Source organism: Haliotis rufescens, unplaced genomic scaffold, assembly GCF_023055435.1.
Source record: "Haliotis rufescens isolate VD_foot unplaced genomic scaffold, xgHalRufe1.0.p SCAF_1, whole genome shotgun sequence".
In the NCBI taxonomy this organism is placed as follows: Eukaryota; Metazoa; Mollusca; class Gastropoda; order Lepetellida; family Haliotidae; genus Haliotis; species Haliotis rufescens.
In genome coordinates this window covers 34,953,021-34,973,726 of record NW_025963779.1, presented here as the reverse complement: position 1 = coordinate 34,973,726, position 20,706 = coordinate 34,953,021, and the positions used below count along the sequence as shown (strand labels likewise).

Sequence of the window (20,706 nt, the reverse complement as noted above, 5' to 3'; positions counted from 1 at the left end):
TATAATGTACCGATTGTTGCTTTGGAAGGAAGATCAAGGACTGTTTATATCTATTTGAAGTGGTTTGAATAATGCCATTGGCAATCGTTTTAAGTCGAACATACAATGTGGTAACAGACCTATTACACGAATCAATGAGTCGGCGAATGTTGTTTGATGCCGCAGTAAAAACATTCCAGTTTTATAATGATGACATGTAACGTCTGGCAAATATGTTGTTTATGTAAGTAGCTTCGAATGCCGATATATGTGTACAAACACAAGATTATGTGTGTGAACACATTGAGAAAAGAGTTTGTAAACTTGCTTGTAAAGTATGACAAACTATGACAAACTGGTGTCGATCTCTATTCTCACCAATATTTTGCCAACATTTTAGTGTCTTCAAATTTGATTTTGACGTGTGAATGGTTGTCAAACCCATATATTAGTCGCTTTCAACCAATCCAATACTGCGTAGATGGCACGTGATTTAACGGGCAGATAAACACAAAATTGAGTCCGTTCTCAATAGAACCATTGTTACATAGTCGACAAAAGCGTTGTGAATAAACAGTATCCTCTCTTCTGCCCAGATTACTCCGTAGAGGCAATTCTCTTAATCTTAACAGGCACAGCATACGTCGTTGGTCTCTATTTCTGAAAAATTGTAACGTAATATTCCATATCCAATAATACCTTTATTTACAAGACTCGAAGATTTCCATCTGGATACTCTGTTAGTTACAATCCAACAAACGGTGTCTAAACATCTGTAGGAAACAACTAACATCACTAATTTTCTGCTCCTGCCAAACGTAACGCCAAATCCATAAATGTCGAGTAAACAAGAGTTGCCCAAGTAATTCTACCACATTCATCCAGCTTCTTCAATAACAACACTGTATTTCATCATTCATATTTTCTGAGTGAAATTGCAGATTTTTATTAGCAAACAAAGCTTTAATCGTGAGGACATCAATGCATTTAGACCAGGACAATCTATTTGAAAACAGGACACCAAGATAACTATGGTAAGAACTAATATTAAAACGCTTATCATTAAAAAAACATCGTTCACCATCTCTTAAATTGATACTTCTTCTGAGGATAAAATATCATTTTTCTTTGCAGACCTATTACAGTGTCATCGAACATACACAAATAATCTGCATATAGTGAAAGTAGTATGTCTATTAATTCGTCTCCAATATAAAAATCCCAAATCACTTATTTCTATCACAGACTGTAAATAAAGGATAAACATCGTGAACAGAAAGGGACTGAACATATAGCCCTGTCGAACGCCGATTCGAAATAATCTGAAATAGAGTTGTTTTTTGATGTCCTGACATCACTCTGAATCTTTGAATAAAGATCCTCCAGAAGCACCAATAAACGACCGTGTATTACATTTTTCATTGTTAAGTACCGCAAGAGCTTCCGGTTGATCGAATTTCGGAAATCATCAAACAAACAATAAAATCTACCGCTACGTATAGAGAGATACGTTTATGCTAAGCACTGAAAAGTAAATATATTGTCAATTGTACTGTATCCGCTTCGAAATCCGGCCTGTGCCTCAGGAATTGTGTCATAAACGTCCGGAACATTCCTGAGTTGTTCATTTAATACTGTTGTCATCAACCAAATACATCCATCAGCATTATTCCTCTATAATTATTGACATCATTTATATTATCATTCTTATGCAGAGGAACTAACATACCCTTTGCCCACTCGTAAGGGAATACACCACTATGCATAATCCTTTTACAAATTATAGTTAAGGTTGGTATGATTGAAGTGCTCCAATATTTCATCATTTAAGGAAAAATTCGACCCGGTCCTGCCTATTTACCAAATATCAAGTTATGTATATTTGATGATACTTCTTCTTCAGATATATCGGCACTCGTGAGATCAGCATCATCACAGTAATTACACTCTTTGATATGATGGATGTTCATAAACGTTTCTGCCGCATGTAGATTGTCCCTGTCCACAGGTATATCAGTAACATGAAACACATGCTGGAAATATTCGGTCCACTGCACATTGCTAATACCTAATTCACAGAAGGTGAAGAAATAACACTGTTAACACGTATCCAAAAGGATTTACCATTCCTGTTATTACCTGTGTTTGGAAACATATTGTCCGTGTGAGGCCGCCTTTTCAGCAAGAGCAGCGATCCATGTCTTCGGGTGGGTTGGTGGGGATCATTGTTACCCTTGGTTGCATTCCGTATGTTTTGATTAAGCTCCTAATGCATGCTTGCAATTGGATGTAAACAATCAAACAAACAAACAATGAATGAATGACGGAATAGATAAATGAATGTATGGATGGACAAACGAACGAATAGATGGATGGATGAATGAATGGACGAACGGACGAACGAATGAATGAGAACATATAAAAGCGACAAATACTGTAACATTTCCATAATCATAAAAAAATCCTTTGCTATTGTACTATTCCGACTATATAATGAGCATGATGAATCCCTATCATATAGTGATGATGCCATGTGTTCGCGACACACTGAGCGCATCCTGCTCCACAGTGGGCACACTTGAAGAAATTCCTTCCTCGAAACAAATATGTGACCACGTCCTAATAGCAGCGGTACAGCTGTACCCTGGATTAGGATTTCCGGCTTCTCTCTACAGCGTTATTTCTCACGTGAAGTAGTTACCTCCGACAAGTTTCAGCCCGTCGCCTACTTGTGCCCATTTGTCTGAATTTATTGATATGTCAATCAACGTTTATTTGTCTACTGAACTTTCAAATTGACGCACGCAGTAGAACTATAACCAACAGTTTGATTGCTATCTCATGCCAGCATGACTGGACGTGAGTTCCCGCCATAATGTTATTACGAGTAAAGATTAACGTGACAGAAGATAAGCCATGCCTGCATTGTTGTAGTTGTGACGTCTTCATGATGGGACCTGATTTCCTTTCCGCCGAACGTGTTTCAGGTTGTGCTTGTTTTGTCTCTGTAATAACCCATTCGCTATTGAACGTTGATGTGATTAATTTCCTCATGTGACTCATTTAAATTATACTTTTATGGATAGACTTGGTTACACTTCCTATCTCGAAATTGTCTCCACGAGATTTTGTATTTTCTACACCTAATTGGGCCATTACAAATTTAAATGATTTTTTCTCCTCGTTCTGTTTCCCCAGCTTAGTGATTATCTCGTCTTGAACATGTTTCTATAGTTATGTGTTTTTTACACGCCTGGCTAAGATGGATCTTAACTTGAGAGGGAAATCTGTAGTAAAAGGAGATACCACAGTCACATTGAGTGAGTGAGTGAGTTGGGTTTAATGTCGCTTTGAACAATATTCCCCTTACAAGACGATGCGTCAGCTTAATGTAAATTGTGCTGACAAACACAGAAACATCATCGGGGCGAATCGGAATTTGAACCCACGGTCACAGGTTTCTGGTGTGCCAAAGTGACGCAACTCTGCACTGCGAATTTCGGCGCCCATGACGACTGGGCCTCCTTTGCCCTGCCACAGTAGGATGTAATCATGTGTACATGAAACTTAATAAGATGTAACCATCTGCCAAGGAAAACATATCAAACTAAAATGTTTAAAACAGTAAATGTTGCTGTTTATAATCGTATCCTCTGTATCCTCACTTTGGGAAATCTGCTTGAAAGAACAAATATTCAGTTTGTAGTGGCCTTAAGTGTGTTTTGCTCTGTCATATAAACAGAAAGATATCATAGATGCTACGGAAACCCGCGCTAGACACCGTAACAGTGACACTTGAGAGTCAGTAACAAGTAGGGAAAGTTGAAATAGGATATCTTGGTATGGAAGGTAAATTTACACGACCAAACACTACTCCATTGTATAGACACTGTCATCCAGTAGAGCTTTTGTGATACGGGGCCGATATCGACATTCCGGTATTTTGTTTGACTGAAATATTTTTCTCTGTGAAAAAAATATAATCACCCCCCCAAAAAACCCCAACAAAACAAAACAAACAACAAAAACAACAATTCCCAAAACACCAAAATTCAAAACAAAACAAACAAACAAAACACACACAAAAACAACAACAAAAAAACAACAAAAATATCGTTCACTAGACACGCTACATGACCTGTTACAAAATAAGGTATTTTGAGAATTTGTTTGAAATTAGTCTCAAACACCCCCACCCCTCTCTTGGTGTATTTTGGTCTACAGGAGTCCCCGTGTCCTGTATCTGTCTTTGTGGGTTGTCAGTGGTTAGTTTATTGGAGGCTGCTCTGACTGGTATGGCTTGTCACAGCGTGTTAGCTTAACGTGGAGAAAAGGCACACGTGCCGCGGCCGGTAGACGTTGCGTGAAACCCAGGTGCATTGAAAAGGTCCGACATACCACAATGATCAGACATACAAATGACCCGACATGCCTCTATGATCAGACATACCACAATGACATGCAATACCAATGATCAGACATACCACAATGACATGACATACCAATAACCATCAATACCACAATGACATGACTTACCAATAACCAACCATACCACAATGACATAAAAATGATCAGACATACCACAATGACATGCCATCCCAATGATCAGACATACCACAATGACATGCCATACTAATAAACAACCATACCACAATGACATACCAATGATCAGACATACCACAATGACATGCCATCCCAATGATCAGACATACCACAATGTCATGACATACCGAGGATCAGACATACCACAATGTCATACCAGTGATCAGACAAACCGCAATGACATGACATACCGAGGATCAGACTTACCACAATGTCATACCAGTGATCAGACTAACCACAATATCCTGACATACCAGTGATCAGACATACCACAATGTCATGAGATACCAATGATCAGACATACCATACTGTCATGACTTACCGAGGATCAGACATACCACAATGTCATGACATACCAGTGATCAGACATACCACACTGTCATGACATACCAGTGATCAGACATACCACACTGTCATGACTTACCAAGGATCAGACATACCACAATGTCATGACATACCAGTGATCAGACATACCACAATGTCATGACATACAAGTGATCAGACATACCACAATGGCATGACTTACCGCGGATCAGAAATACCACGATGATATGACATACCAATGATCTGAATCGCATATTGGAACCCTGGACCAGATCGGCGAAATACCACAGCAATATCGGCTATAACTGGACCACACGCGCTTACATCGATACAGTTACAGATCAAGATAGGTCGAATGGTAAATTGTGCAAAACCAAGTTTTTACGTTCGTAAAACGAAATTATGAAACACGCTGTACAAACGGTGGCGAACTAGATTGCTCGAACATTTCCTTGATTAACTGACGAATTCGTCTTGATCAAATATTCATGGCCAACCACGACAATTGAAGTCGTTCAGTTACATTACCAAGAATACGCTGTCATTTAAGGAACCCTGATCAATCACACATACTGAGTTTTAGTTTAACTCTCCTTGGTATTGACAGACGATTTGCCCCATAGTTAAAAGGCGTCATTAATTAGTGATACTGACGGCCAACCTACCTCACAGCGATTGTGAAGTAGTACTTTTGTCTCTGAATGCATCAATCACTGATGAAAGCCTGAGTAATGGCCAGTGCAGTTCACGCCCCGAGTCTCTTTTGGCATCGAGATATTTCGGTCGAAACTGGTCAACGTATCTCATATCTATGTTAGTTGGTTGTCAACGGTTACAGATTGAGTACTCGTTGTCATAATCGATGGTTCAGATATTTGTCGTTTTCGCTGTAATTTTCTTGGAGTTCTGTTTTGTTGACTATGTAATAATAATTAATTTGATCACGCGATATGGCGGTAAAATTGCGATGTAAAATTTTAAATCACTCACTTGCTCTGTTTTGTTGATTTTGTCTGGTTGTGTGTGTCCAAAATTTGAATTCAGCTCGTTCTTGTCGAAATGTAACTTTTTGGCCTAGAACTGCAAATATATAATGTTGGGAAAACTTTAAACTAGTGTTGTAGAAATCAAAGACAAAATATATATGACTGACAACAGGCATTTATTTGTTTAATGATTTTGTGACTAAGACGAATATCAAGCTCAGAGAAAAGTAAACAACATTTGACATAGTATGATTTTAGAAGTGTATTTTAGCTCTGATGAGATAATAGTAAGCACGGTGTTGACATTTGGTAAATGTTCCAAATTGGTCATGCATCTGTCCTTAAATATAGTAATTGCTGTTGCAGAAGGGTGAAACGAATTCCTCTTCTCGCTTTTTAGACATATATCTTTAACACATTTGATGTTGTTATATTCCCATTGCACAAGTTCCATAAAAAATACCAATTGTCAGCCATTTCAACACTTACATTAAATTAAGGGTTTCGCTAATGTTCCTTGTAAAGAAAAACGTCAAATTTACCACTTTCAGTTTTAAAGCTGTCTATATAAACGTGAATTTCATCGCTTCCCATGTACATATTTGTTAAAATGCCAGGGCATAAAGTAGTTAGGTTGACCTTTATGAGGAGGTTATTGATGAAGTAAACAACAGTGTGGGGGCGAGACAATGTTCACTTCCAGATCAATTTCGTGAGGCTGAACAATAGTGTTGAAGTAATAGGGCATGGCAAATCAATCCCAGTCAATCTGTGAAGTACTTTGTTACTGAATGTGATATGTGGGGCCAGGGATCGATGAGCCAACAATGCTTGACGACTAATCAACCATAAACATGTTTTCAAGCGTAAAATGAGGCTGATTGGAAAGATCAGTTTATGCTAAATTTAGTCATCCATCAATGTTGATGACAAAGGCGACAGTCGACTGCGTAAGGATAAAATCACAAGCAATAGTCACCGAACCACAGAACTGCAATCTCCATTCTTCCAGCTATTTATATACCCCTGGCAATGTCCATATAAAAGGCATGACGACTCTCAGTCTACACCAGCGTAACTAACCGTAGTCCTTTAGCTTCTTCTGCTGAGAGGTCAAGGATACCGAATGACCATGAAGACAAACACTGAAGCAATGTTTGGAGGATCTTGGATGATTCGGTTCTGGCATAGTTTATTGTCCTCATTCTTGAGATAAAACCTTCGGGGATCATAAACTTGCCATTCACATTGATGCCTGTACATTTAACCTTTCAGTCGGTTGTCTGATGTGAAGGCAGTCGGTGGACTTCGTACCACATTACTGTCCTGCTTTGCAGAAAGCATTGATTTGATTTGTACATAGTAATATGTGTGTTCGTTGTGTCTGTTGTAAATTAATCCAGGAAGTATAAACAACGCATACATTTTGTTCCAGTTTTGGATGGAATAATGAAACATTCACATATACACCGGGATTCTTAAAGTATGATGGCCGGCCAAAGGAATACTGTCCTTGTTGCTATATAAGGACATAATTGGTCTCAGTGTGAAATCCTGTATTCCATTACTCTAACACACGTGTGCTACACAATACATTTTAACTTTATTTTATTCTAGTGAAGATCAGGGGTAGAAATGGTCTTCAGCAACCCAAGCTTGCCTTAAAAAGCTAATATGCTTTTCGTAAAAGGCGACTAACGGGATCGGGTGGTCAGGCTCGCTGACTTGGTTGATGCATGTCATCGTATCCCAATTGCGAGGATGGATGCTCCTGATATCAATCACTGGATTGTCTGGTCCAGACTCGATTATTTATAGACTTCCGTCATATAGCTGTAATATTCCTGATTTCGGCGTTAAACAACAACAAACTTTATTTTAAGTGCGTGATACCGTGTTGATGAGTAACGTTTCATGTAAGTACTCCGTGCAAAACCTTTTAAGCATGTTTACAATTGCAGGTTTTCTTTACTCAAACAGCAAGCCAAATAACTGGTTTGACAGAGCGGGTGAGCTTTTGCACCGATTTTAGTAGTATTCCAGCAATAACAATACCTATGGGGGAATCGAACCCGAGTTTCGACGTGACGAGCGAACACTTAACTACTAGGCTATCCCACAGCCCCTTATGTGATCGAGCTATGAATTATGGATATGTATATTTGATCACCGTCATGCCCCAGATATGAAATATATCGAAAATAAGAATTTGAATAATAAATACACGCATGCTGAATATTTGTGTTTCTAAGACTCCGTTTGGTTCGAAGTCAAACAGGGCAGAGTCCCTAAGTGGTCCTAAGGCGACAAACTTCGCTGTGCAGAGTTGTGTCCCTTTGGCGTGCCAGATCGTGGGTTCGTATTCGCCCTGATTATGTTTCTAGGCTTGTCAGGACAACATCCGTGCTCGTCGGTTTCATCGGAAATTAGATCAAGGCTGTCCTGTGCATCTGCGGCTGAAACAGTCGATATCAGCAGCCGAAGTATAGTTATCACGCAGCCAATCAGATGTCGCCTTGTATGCGAGGACTGTGTTAAGCCCTTTGACGAGTTCTAATATGTAGATCAATCTTTCTGATGTGGGGGTCGTTCTTTTCAGACGCAACTTTGCGGCAGCTTGGACGACTGGGCCTCCCGTATTGTATATTAAGTTATGTCATCACCCTCCTCGCTGCCTACGTGATCTAGAGCGTCCGCCCGGAGAGCGGAAGGTCAGGGGTTCGATCCCCGGCCGCGTCATACCAAAAGACGTTAAAAGATGGTACTTGTTACCCTACCGGGCGCTTAGTATTAAGGGGCTAAAACAAGGACTGGTCGGCTCGGAGTCAGTATACTGTGTCTGAGTGGGGTATTCATGTTAAACTGCGGCATGGTATCTCAGTGAGCTAGCACTATGAATCGCCATCAGTATAAGCAGCCACACTCACACCTGCATGCACGTCGCTATATAAGTGCAATAATAATATGGACGCGACGTTAAACCCAATTTCACCTCACCTCACCTCATCATCATCCTATCCTAGAGTCGTGTCGCTATATGGCTAAAATAATGCCGATCCGACGTTACATTTTAACTCACTCACTCCTCCTATGAACCTCAACTGATTCGTGATTGTAGGTTTTTAAATAATTATTATGTCTTTCATTTTGGTTGGTTATCTCATTTATTTATTGCGGTAGTGATAAGAATATTCATATCTTTATTGTCATGACGGTTTAACATTAACACTGATTGGTTGAAATTGAAAATGACTTCGTTGTGCCTTCGGTCGATATGGTAGTTAATGGTTTTCGTCATCTCAGTGCGAGCTTGAAAACTGTTTCCAAATCTGATCCAAAAGTTGCCCTTCGTCCTCACTGTCATGCATGTTGTTGTGTACTTATCAAGCTTGAAACCAACACATGTTTTTGTTTGATATCCCAAAAGTGCTTGTTGGTTTTATCCACGATGGTTTTATCGATATTGAATTCAAAACCAGATCTGCAAATGTCATCCAGGTCGCATTAACTTCGTTTTCTAAGTGTGGTGCAGAGTTGTTTGTCATTTGTTGTCTGTCATGGAGATAGAGTCGATGTGCATTCGTTCACGTTTCAAAAAGGACATTAGTTGTTTTCTTAATGGTTTGTTTGTACATCTAGGTCCTTGGGTAGATTTGAGGTATCGAATTCCTGATGGCTTTGAGTGGTAAAGGGACACGGCATTCACCACCTAACGACGTGGTGAAATGGCCTTTCGAAATGGTGTTTACAGAGTGTTCAAAATAATGATATCTACCCATGAGATAACAGATATAGGTTAAACAGGAATAAAAAACTTTTGATATTGGTGGGGACCTGGGGTCGAGATTACATATGTTTCAGCTATAGCTATGAGTGAGTGAGCGAGTTGGGTTTAACGCCGCTTTTAACATTATTCCAGTTATATCACGGCGTTCCTAGATATTTAAAAAAAAATAAAACTATAACTATCTTTTTGAAGAAAAACACCTTGCAACAATGTAATGTTTGTTGCATTTTTTTATGAACATTATTTTATCAAAATTACTTTCAATAATCTTCTGGGACAGTATTTTTTTTCGATAAAATCCTAGACCCCCCTCCCCCAGAAATAAAAAATCAAATAGTCGGTCCTCTTTGTGAACAGTCTCATGGAGTCATGGGATAATCAAATATTGGGAGTCTTTATCTGTTGTGTACATACTGATCATGTAAGCTTATATAAGAACAAGCATGAGCAAGTGGTTTTTTTAGCACGAGTCTTCAGCTTCCCTTGACGACTGATCAATAGTCAGCCTTCTCCTGGCCACGCTGACATTGGTCTGACTGACGGCTGCTGCTTGATAACGGTGTAAGAATCTACATCGAAAACGTCGCTACATACAATAAACCAGAAGTTGTGATCCATAAAGTTGTACGTTTCTTACTTACTCACCACCCTCTATAATGCCAATCAAACAAATAGTTTGTATGGTTGGTTACGTGTTTCGTTTAATATAGCTTGTATCATGATTGTCATGCAGACAGTTTATCTTATTATTGATGTATGCACACATGCATACTATAATGCAACTTTCCCCGAGTATGGAGCATGATCACGGGAACATGCGTGATACGATCATTCAGTTATTGCCACATTGACAATTGTATCGCCTTTCAAGGTCCGTCACCGGCAACCTGTTGCTATTCTTGGTAAACGCGCGAGGTAGCATTTTCCAAGAAGTCCAATTCAATGTGGTCAAGTGCATTCATTCGTGTTCGACCCTGCGCTTGGCGGCAATAAGCTGTTCCTTGTTGGAAACTGTAAGTCCTATCAAATCTTGTTATTAATACTATCTCTCAAATCATTTTGAGAACGAAATATTTTTAATGTCTTAATGATGTGCATATCAATATTGGTTGAATTATATTTTGCGTGGAGATTATAAACATGTATTGACGAATATGAAACACTGCTCATATATAGCAACAATGATTATTGCAAACGTTTTTTTCTAATGCAGTAGGCTGCACACGTTACAGCATGAATTATTCACACGTGTTTAACGCCATTGATCCTTTCATTACCTTATGTGACATTTCTGATTCTCATTACACACTGTACGATATGGGCGATCTATATAGTTTAACACGACCTTTTGGAACGCGTTTCTTCCGCGTAACACCTTGGCTAAAATGTAGCCTGTATTCAAAATCAAACCTTATGTTAAACGCTACATAAAGGGTTTACTGCATTGATGAGACCAATCACTGAAATAGAGGCGAGGTTATCGTAACCTAGCTCAGTTCATTTGCGTGTTACATCGTGGCCCCACTTCTGCCTAATTACCAATTAATACTTTATTAATTTACCCCATTACAAATCCTGAGCGAACGAGGTTCCAAGAAAGTGATTGGATGTTGTTTACCGCCGCATGTAGCAGTTTTGCAGCTATACCACGGCCGCTTGTGAATCACCGAATCTGAACCACACAAACCAGTGATGGATGTTATGAGCATAGCCCCACGCCGTGGGGGTACAATGCCACGCAATGATACAAATATCGATACTGACCATCTGACGCACCAACATGATGGCGCAGGCCTGTTTTAGCCGGGTCGTCACGTTGTTTCTAGCCCCATACTTCCATCATGTGCTGAAACCATTCATCATGTTTTTCTGTATGTCACTACTGGAAGCTACGCATGTGATCGACAGTTTAAAAAAGCGCATGCTACACTACTCAATTGTACATCTACAATCGACATCCATTCATGAAGTATTTTAAAATTCCACATTCTAATATCTTCTTTAATCATGAAACATGTACTTTCTTACATCGTAAGAAAACTCTGTTATGGACAAAAACGGAAAGTGGGGGCAGCTTTCGTGGGGGCAGCCATCAGAGAGAGAGAGAGAGAGAGAGAGAGAGAGAGAGAGAGAGAGAGAGAGAGAGAGAGAGAGAGAGAGAGAGAGAGAGAGAGAGAGAGAGACTCACACTATTGCTATTGATCACATGTTTCTCTGGATCTGTGACACGTACAATGTAAGAACCGTGTTTAGATTCTAAATATTAACCCAGTTGGAAATGTTTCTGTTTTGAATTCTGTTAACAGAGAAATCCTTAACACGTTCAGAATAAACAAGTCTGGAATGTGTCAAATTCGACACTGTATCCATAGATTTCTGATACAGTTAATACTATCGATGGAACGAACTCACTCATTCACTCACTCAGTATACTTTAAACCCCGATAATCCGGACTGCGCCTCTTTCCGGAATAACGAAATTTTTAATTTGGTACGGAGTTATGTCCTGTGGATGTCAATGTGTGTAGACGTTTCTAACAGTAAGACTTCTTAAGTCTAACGCGGTTTCGCTACATGCGTACAGACAAAGCTAGGGAAGGAGTGGAAACCTTCTCAGCCAAGATCTCACAGCCGGCCACGGCACTGACAAAGAACAAGCGATAGTTAAGCTTGCAGACCAGTGGCGCCATAACGACCAACCAAAAGACTCACAATAATAGCATGTACGCTGTAGTAGGTGTAGTGTTAAACACATGTGCTGTCGTGACTTATTGAAGGCGCCCTCAGCTATCATGGGCTCATCGCATCGTGGAGTCACGGGTGGCCAAGTCGTCTTAGGTGTCACATTCTCTTTGCAGAGGGGTGTCCTTCAGGCATGCCGGAAACATGTGATCGTGGTCAAATTCCAAATTCGATCTGATTATGTTTCTTGGTTTGACCGCACCATTCCCGTGTTCGATGGCTTCAACAAAGAGGTAAAGACCTGAGACCCGCGTCACTTCGGGCTTTCCTCCCACATTAAGCTGACACGCCGTGGTTTAACTGGAATTCTGACGGCAATCCTCGAAGCGGCGTGGAACAGTCTCACTGATTCACTGACTAACTACTGAATTTGATTTCAAAATGTATCGTAAGCTCTGACATGAATATTCTGTACCCGGATAATATCCCCACAGACGTTACGTGATAGAATAGATACTCTGTGGTTGTCGTAAGAATAGACTTAAATTAGCGGATGGTCAAGGCTTGGTTAGTTGTACCCGACGGTATGGGATGTTGCTCATAATATCGACCACTTTTTTTATACAAACTACATTATTAATTTACACGCCGCCTTGGTATAGCTGGAAAATTGCTTACTGCAACGTTAATAACTAACACACAACATAACATAAGCAAATTTTCAAATATGGTCACTAAAATGAATACTACCTATTGTCTAAATACGACGAAAGCATTTATTTTATTATAATAGAAAACGTCCTTAATTTAGAAATAGATTAAAATTTGTCTTACATTTGACTGTACACGTTTGTGTGAGAGCTACGGTTTGTTGCTGTCCTGCGTCACGTTCTGGATACTATATGCTGCTTCCAACGGGTCGCCAGGATGTATGTCTCCAATGTAAACTATTGATCCCTGACTAACACTGGAATGCTTAATCTTGTCTTGTGCTTGCCCAAAGTCCACGGAAAGTTTATATCAGGTTCTTGGCGCTGTCGCGTCGAGTTGCAAAGTCTTAATCTACAGCTGTGTTTGTGACATAAACCCATTGATCTGGACTTTGAGTAAAATCTAACGTATGATTTGTAATTTCGTCGATGTTTTCAATCATCTTTATCCGCCACAGACACACAACTCACAGCTCACACACAGTAACTGCGGTACCTTAGATGACCGGTCCACCCAAATCACCTGTAACCACGAAGAGTGAGTAAGTTTGATTTACCTCTGAAATGTACTTTCATTTGATGGTACAGAAATTGATATCATTTGGAACCATCATATCTTTGACGTCTTTTACTTTGTAAGAAGATAAAGACATAAAACGCTTAATTGTTTGTTTGTTGTTTAACGCCGCACTCAGCAATATTCCAGCTATATGACGGCGGTCTGTAAATAATCGAGTCTGGACCAGACAATCCAGTGATTGACATCATGAGCATCGATCCACGAAATTGGGATACGACGACATGCATCAACCAAGTCAGCGAGCATGACCACCCGATCCTGTTAGTCGCCTCTTACGACAAGCATAGTTGCCTGTTACGGCAAGCATGGGTTGCTGATGACCTATTCTGTACCCGGATAATCACTGATCTGAAACGCTTTAGGATAACTACTTCCGTATTGTTTGTACTGATATTACAGGGCTGTGTGTTGAGAAACGCCGTTACCAAATATTCAAAGCTTGTTATCCCTGAAGGTTTCATGTCTTCATTACACGGCTTTTTCCCCACAAGAACATTCAAAGGAACACCGTTGCAACATATCCAAACAGGATTATCTTATTTCTCCTATTTTTCAGAAAATGAACATGTGTTCACGTAAATGGGCATTTGCAGTGAGTGAATATGGTTTTACGCCGTTTTTGTTGTCGCAATTTTCCAGCAAAATCACGGCCGCGAATACCAGAAATGGGCATAACACATTGTCCCATGTGAGGAATCGAACCAAGACCTTCGACGTGATCAGCGAACGCTTTAACCACTAGGCTACCCCACCGTCACTACGAAGAAGCATATGGGAAAGCGCAAAATGTAATGGTGGTGCCAGTAGTTGAAATGCTAAAGTAGCTCCACAAATGTTTGGTTTTAGAAAACTGACGGCGTGAACCTACATGTGCAGCTCTCTGTGACATAAACACCATTGATCTGGCCTTTCAGTGAGTGAGTTAAATGTAACGTTGCACCAGCGTTTTCAACCACATAGCGACTGGCATGTATGAAATCGATTCATTATGTGTGTGTGTGTGTGTCCAGGTAAGATCAAACCTAAAAATATACCCATCGATTCCCTGCTAATTCCGGAACGTTTTATTCGTGTCTTCGCTGATTACCAAAGTCCACGGAAATGATATTGCATACCTTAACCGTCCTCCTTAAGAAGTACAAAGTCCATTCTGAAGCAGGTTTTGTAAACCTGGCCTTTGCAAAATCGATTATTGATCTCATCGAGATTAGTTTGAAATTCAGTGTTTGAAGGAGGCGACATTCTCAGATATACTTGACACTCGTTACTGGATGCATTGTTTACCAATGCACTGCTTTACCTACACAACTGTTCATGTTCACTGTATGTGTTATGATGCAAAGGTTAAGGAGTTGGGTTTAACGCCGCTTTGAACAATATTTCAGTTATATCACAGCGCATTAGTTTGATGTCTGCGTGTGCGAGAAAGAGAGAGTGAGCGAGTCTCTGTGTGTGTGAGAGAGAGTGCGTGCGTGTGTGTGTGTGATGCAGGTCTTGCATAATTGGTACAGAATTTAAGAGCCCTTTATCAGTGTTATACTCCAGATAAAGTCAGTCAGCTGATCCATTACTATCGTCAACTTGTTCATCGAGTGAGTTTGGTTTAATGCCAATTTAAACTGTACATCAATTTAAGTTCACAGCAAATTTTAAACCGTGAATATGAAGTACGTTATGAAACGAAAAGGATAAAGTGGTTAAATATTATAAACTCTCCGAACCTTTGATCGGGATATACCTATTAATCCATGTACAAGTCTCGTTCCTCATATGCATAATTATGTAAAAGTACTGAAATTGTTCTGTTTGTTATTGGTGAAGCCCCGGGATAGAATTTGTCGTCAGCAACCCATGCTTGCCGAAAGAGGCTACTGACGGGATCGGGTGGTCAGGCTCGCTGACTTGGTTTCTACATGTCATTGATCCCAATTGCGTGGATCGATGCTCATAATGTCAATCACTGGATTGTCTGGTACAGACTCGATTATTTACAGACCGCCGTCATATAGCTGAAATATTGTGGAGTGCGGAGTTAAACAAGAAACAAACAAACAAAGTTCTGTATACCTATAAACTGTCGTTCTGTCCAAAGGTTTGGTGTTTCCATTACATTGCTGTATATGTGGGGTTGGAGTATTTACCGTGTTTATATTTCATTACTTTTTATCCATAAACGATCGTTTTTATTTAATCCTAATTTGTCGTAGATTGCCAAGTGTACTGTGTTGTCATGTGACTACCCTTCCATACCTTGACAAAAACTCCCAATATGTTTATGAATGGCCAAGCAAGGCAGCGGAGTGTAGTAATCAGTGTGGGAAACTGCACGTGCGAGGTCAAGCTCGTGAATACTGACCGACATATATACAATTGTTTTTGAATACTATCTCATAATACAACTGGAGGTTTGTAGGTGGCGATAACAGTGTGGCTGTTTTAGAATATATCCACGTTTCATTTCTTCTTTAAAGTGGAGGTTTCGAAAGGTAAGAACAGTCGTGAATACAGTTTTATCATCAGATACAGTGACGCTTCATTACCCGCATCACCCTGACTCGATGCATCGTTTACGACCAGAAGTTAAGGTCACGACATAACCTTTGCCATAAATATGTTTAGATATTGACACCCGCCTTGTCTCGAGCTAGTAACCCGACATATTGTCGGTAAACCTCGGAATTCGAGTTCCTGTAAAGAACCTACGTATACATCACTATGAAGACCAGTATCCTGGGTAGGTAAGGTGCAGACTAAACCCCTGGGATATTTATCCGTGAAGATCTGGGTTAGAGAAGGTCTTCAGGAACCCATGCTTGGCGTAAAAGGCGACTATGCTTGTAGTAAGAGATCGGGTGGTCAGGGTCGCTGACTTGGTTAATGCATGTCATCTTATCCCAATTTCGTAGATCGATGCTCATGATGTCAACCATTGGATTGTCTGGTCCAGACACGATTATTTACGGAGTCTTCCTTGAAATTTCAGCTAATTCTTTACGTTGCTGAGTGTTGGTTATTTGGCAGGATGGTCAAGGGTGGGATTTACTGAGACAATAGTTGTATATGGCCATGGTGAAAGGTGAATAAAGCCATGCTCAACCTTTAGCTGCATTGCTAGAACTGGATATATCCATAACTAATGGCATTTTAACATGCAGCCAAGACCTGATTAGATATCAACATATATGACTGGTTAGTCGAAACGTCACAGCGAAATATAGCTGAGACAGGAATACTTTGGGCCCTCTTGAAATGTTCTAGATTTTACTGGCTGTTGGACTTAATGCTTGCTTCTTCGTTGTCGTGATTGTTTTCTCTTCTCCGGTTGTATTGCAACTCGTGAAAGGGTTAACAGGACCTAAATCCACTCACTAGCACCTCGCCAAGACGCAACAATGTGAATACACGAGGATGTGTAATTCCGCCATATGGAAGACGACCTCTGTTTTCCTCCTGTTGGAAGGAAGTACTAACTTTCAATATGATTTCAAATACACGTAGACGTTTACCAACTAGGCGTGCATCGTGCATGACACGGAATGTTGAAATTGTTATATCTTTACAACTCATAAGTTTCCCGATATTTGAATACCCCTATTCATGTTTTATAAACATTTGCGCAAAGAATTGGTTTATATAAAAATGGGTTCATGTGTGTCTTGTAGATATTTTCCAAAACAATTGGTCGTGACATGGGCTGTCATAGTACTTTCAACTTCCTTCTTGCTAATGGTTTGAAAATGGTACAAATTCCCCTTTATGTTCAAAAGAAATGTCTTCAACCTGATCACCATCCAATCTCTGTGTATCTTATAGACATTTTTGTATTGTCACGGGCAGGGTAGAATTCTTGTCAGTGACGTTTCACACAATAATATTTAATTATTCTCTGTCATTGTTCTATCACTATCAACGTACACAGTTACACAGTGAAACCCTGTTGTTCAAGACACTTTGTTTCTGGGTAAACTGTCCGGATCAATGAATCATGGGTACGGAGATGGTACCTTTGATGTTCCCAACTGCAATTGTCCAGAGGAAGAAGTGTGTGTCCTCACTGACAGGCTCAGGATTAACGGGGGTTTAGTTTATCATCCCCTATGCTGTTAATTATAATTTCCATTATAAACTGCGTGACATAGAACGTAAACAGTATACAGAAAACTTCAAAGAAGATGCGGCTCTGCAATTATCCCCTATATATACCGTGATGACTTTGTATTCATCTGCCAAGCCCTCTTGATATGTATGTTTGTTCAACACTTTCAGGGGGCACGGGTGGCCCAATCGTCTAAGGCGCCGCAATTCGCTGTGCATAGTTGCGTCCCTTGGGCACGCCAGAAACCTATGATTGTGGGTTCGAATCCCGGTTCGCCCCGATTATGTTTCTAGGTTTGTCAACACCATACCCGTGCTCGTGGGTTTTCACCGAAGTGGTAAACGTCTGAGACCTGCATCACTTCGGGATTTCCTCCCACATTAAGCTGACACGCCGTGATATAACTGGAATACTGTTAAAAGCGGCGGTAAACATAACTCACTCACTCAACATTTTCAACAGTTATCACGATACGGTTCGTAAACATCATACTGACACTATGTTCCTAAACCTGAACAAGATAAATATGTACAGAAGATATGAAACTTTTATGTACTAGAACGTATTTATTGTTTGTAACGACGTTTCATGGCTACGTGTACTCCTTGCCCCTTCATCTTGACAGACATTAAAGATGTTGTTATCTATAAAGATTTCAACTTGTAAATGCCAATCAAATACGACAAATACTGCAGTATGATATAGGGGAAATAGTGAAGACTGAAATTATCAAGTTGTACTTCCTTGACACGACGAACTTCCTCGATACGATAGATTCCCTTGACAGGGTAATTATTCCCCGCCCAACAAAGTTGGCGGGGGATATAGAAACGGGTTCCGTCCGTACGTCCGTCCGTCACGTTTCGTTTCCGGAGCATAACTCAGGAACCGTTCAATATTTTTTCTTGAAACTTTGCAGGTCTGTGAAGTACATGCTGAATTGGTGCCTTTTGCTATTTAGAAATTTTAGAAAATTTTATTTTATACGTTTACATGGCAACAAGAAGGACTTAGGTTCTGTGAGGGTAGGGTTCGTTTTAGGAGCATAACTCATAAACCGTTCAATATTTTTTCATGAAACTTTGCAGGTCTGTCAGGTACATGCTGAACTGGTGCCTTTTGCTATTTAGAAATTTTTAGAAATTTTTATTTTTTACGTTTCCATGGCAACCAAGTGGACTTAGGTTCCAAACCTCGGTTAAAAAAGGTTATGGTTTGTTAAGATTTAATTATGTCACGAATTCTGCAACAGGGGCGGGGGATATAGCCACGTTAGCGGCAAACTCTTGTTATTTATACAATTGTCCCGGTGGGGTAGCCTTGTGGTTAAAGCGTTCGCTCCTCACGCCGTAGCCCCGGATTCGATTCCCCACATGGGTACAATGCGTGAAGCCCATTGCTAAAGGCCACATAAAGCCTCACTTGCTTACTCACTTATACAACCACTTTGCACAATGCTATCGTTTGCTAATACAATTCATGTTCGTTATTTATTTGTCATTTTAAAAAATAATAACACGTCTTCTAATTAACGAAGAGTCATTTCCGGATATCTGTTATTGACAAAAAGTCGGCTATCATTTTAGATCTATCCAACTTCGTTGTATTTATAGTTGTTGTTTTTTGTTGCAATGTAATATCGAGATAGATTAGCATAAATATTACAGTCCCTGTGTAGTAGTGCATACAAACAGTATTGGCAGTGATAAATTTACGATTACTTTAAAATGTTCTGATAACCACGTATGTGAGACCCGTGAAGATAAGTGGTAGAAGAGGTCTTCAGCAACTCATGCCTGCCGTAAAAGGCGAATATGCTTGTCGTAAGAAGCGACTAATGAGATCGGGTGGTTTGGCTCCCTGACTTGGTTGATGTATGTCATCGTGACCCAATTGCGTAGATTGATGCTCATGAAGGCAATAACTGGATTAATAACTTCGATTATGTACAGACCGCCGTCATACAGTTTGAAAATTGCTGAGTGCGGCGTTACACACCTTGCTCACCTGCAAGTACTCACTCTGATAACTGCGCCACGCCACCAGTGTCTTATGGTGACCTTATACTTCAAGGACGCGTGTCAGGTTGCCCAGCACTTTTCAGATAGCGTTACGACGTGCTGTCTTTCACACAACTTCGGACCAGGAAGCCGAGTCAGGCTGAGGCCTCTGGGTATGCTCTGATGACTGCATCCATTTACATTAATTTTAGGGTTTTAGGTTTCATTTGCAACTCTAACCTGCCACGCCTGAAGAGTTATGAAGAGTTAAATGTGCATCCTTGCTCCTTCATACTATTCTATAACCTAATATTCAAGATTTTCTTTTTTAGCTTATGAACGATATTCTTTTGTCCGTACCGTCATTGAGGAAATATGTATGCGTATAACAAGATCGGTTTTATCGTTGTCTGTCGGAGCAGTGTAATATTAATGTTCACGACATCAATAGTTTAAAGTTTCCTTTATGTACGGACTGTTTTCAACTTGGGTGTAAATGATTGACAATAGAACCATCCGGATACATTTGCTTGTTTATGTATTAAAGCAGGTGGCGTTTTGTTCACGTATCGTTGTTGTAAACAACACTTGTTGATGCAATAGTAGTTTTATGTTTGTTATTGCAGGGAACTCGTGAAGCACGCCTCGTAGCGACCAGCCAGGCAGATAGCGCCACTATCAGGTGGGTGCAGTTTTCAGACAAACATACAAAGTCCCAGCGACTGAATTGTGCAATCACAGGGCAATAATTAGAACAAGTGCTAGGAAGAGCCTTCAGATTATGAAGACATAAACAGCGTCTTTCTTGTTTGTAAAGACGTTTCAGAATATTAAATTTAAGGGGAAAACTTCGGGCAGTCCTTGCGGGCCGTCCTAGCTTTGAATTCAAGTCGTTGGGACACCACTGTGTTCGCTCTCTTAATTTTTTTTACAGAAAATCAAACAGTTAATTATGATCCT

General features: G+C 40.1%; 1 long non-coding RNA gene across 4 annotated transcripts in view; it reads left to right on the top strand.

The window, feature by feature from the left end:
* The window catches only part of LOC124139483, an 86,398-nt gene that overhangs the window by 33,637 nt on the left and 32,055 nt on the right, over nt 1-20,706 (top strand). The window contains exons 1-3 of one of the 4 annotated variants that reach the window (XR_007220661.1): nt 10,597-10,691; nt 13,529-13,608; nt 20,373-20,428. This is a non-coding gene — a long non-coding RNA (uncharacterized LOC124139483). Of the gene's footprint in view, nt 1-10,596; nt 10,692-12,316; nt 12,654-13,528; nt 13,609-20,372; nt 20,429-20,706 lie in introns of those variants that run through there. The other 3 variants (XR_007220662.1, XR_006861790.2, XR_006861789.2) reach the window with 3 other exon arrangements.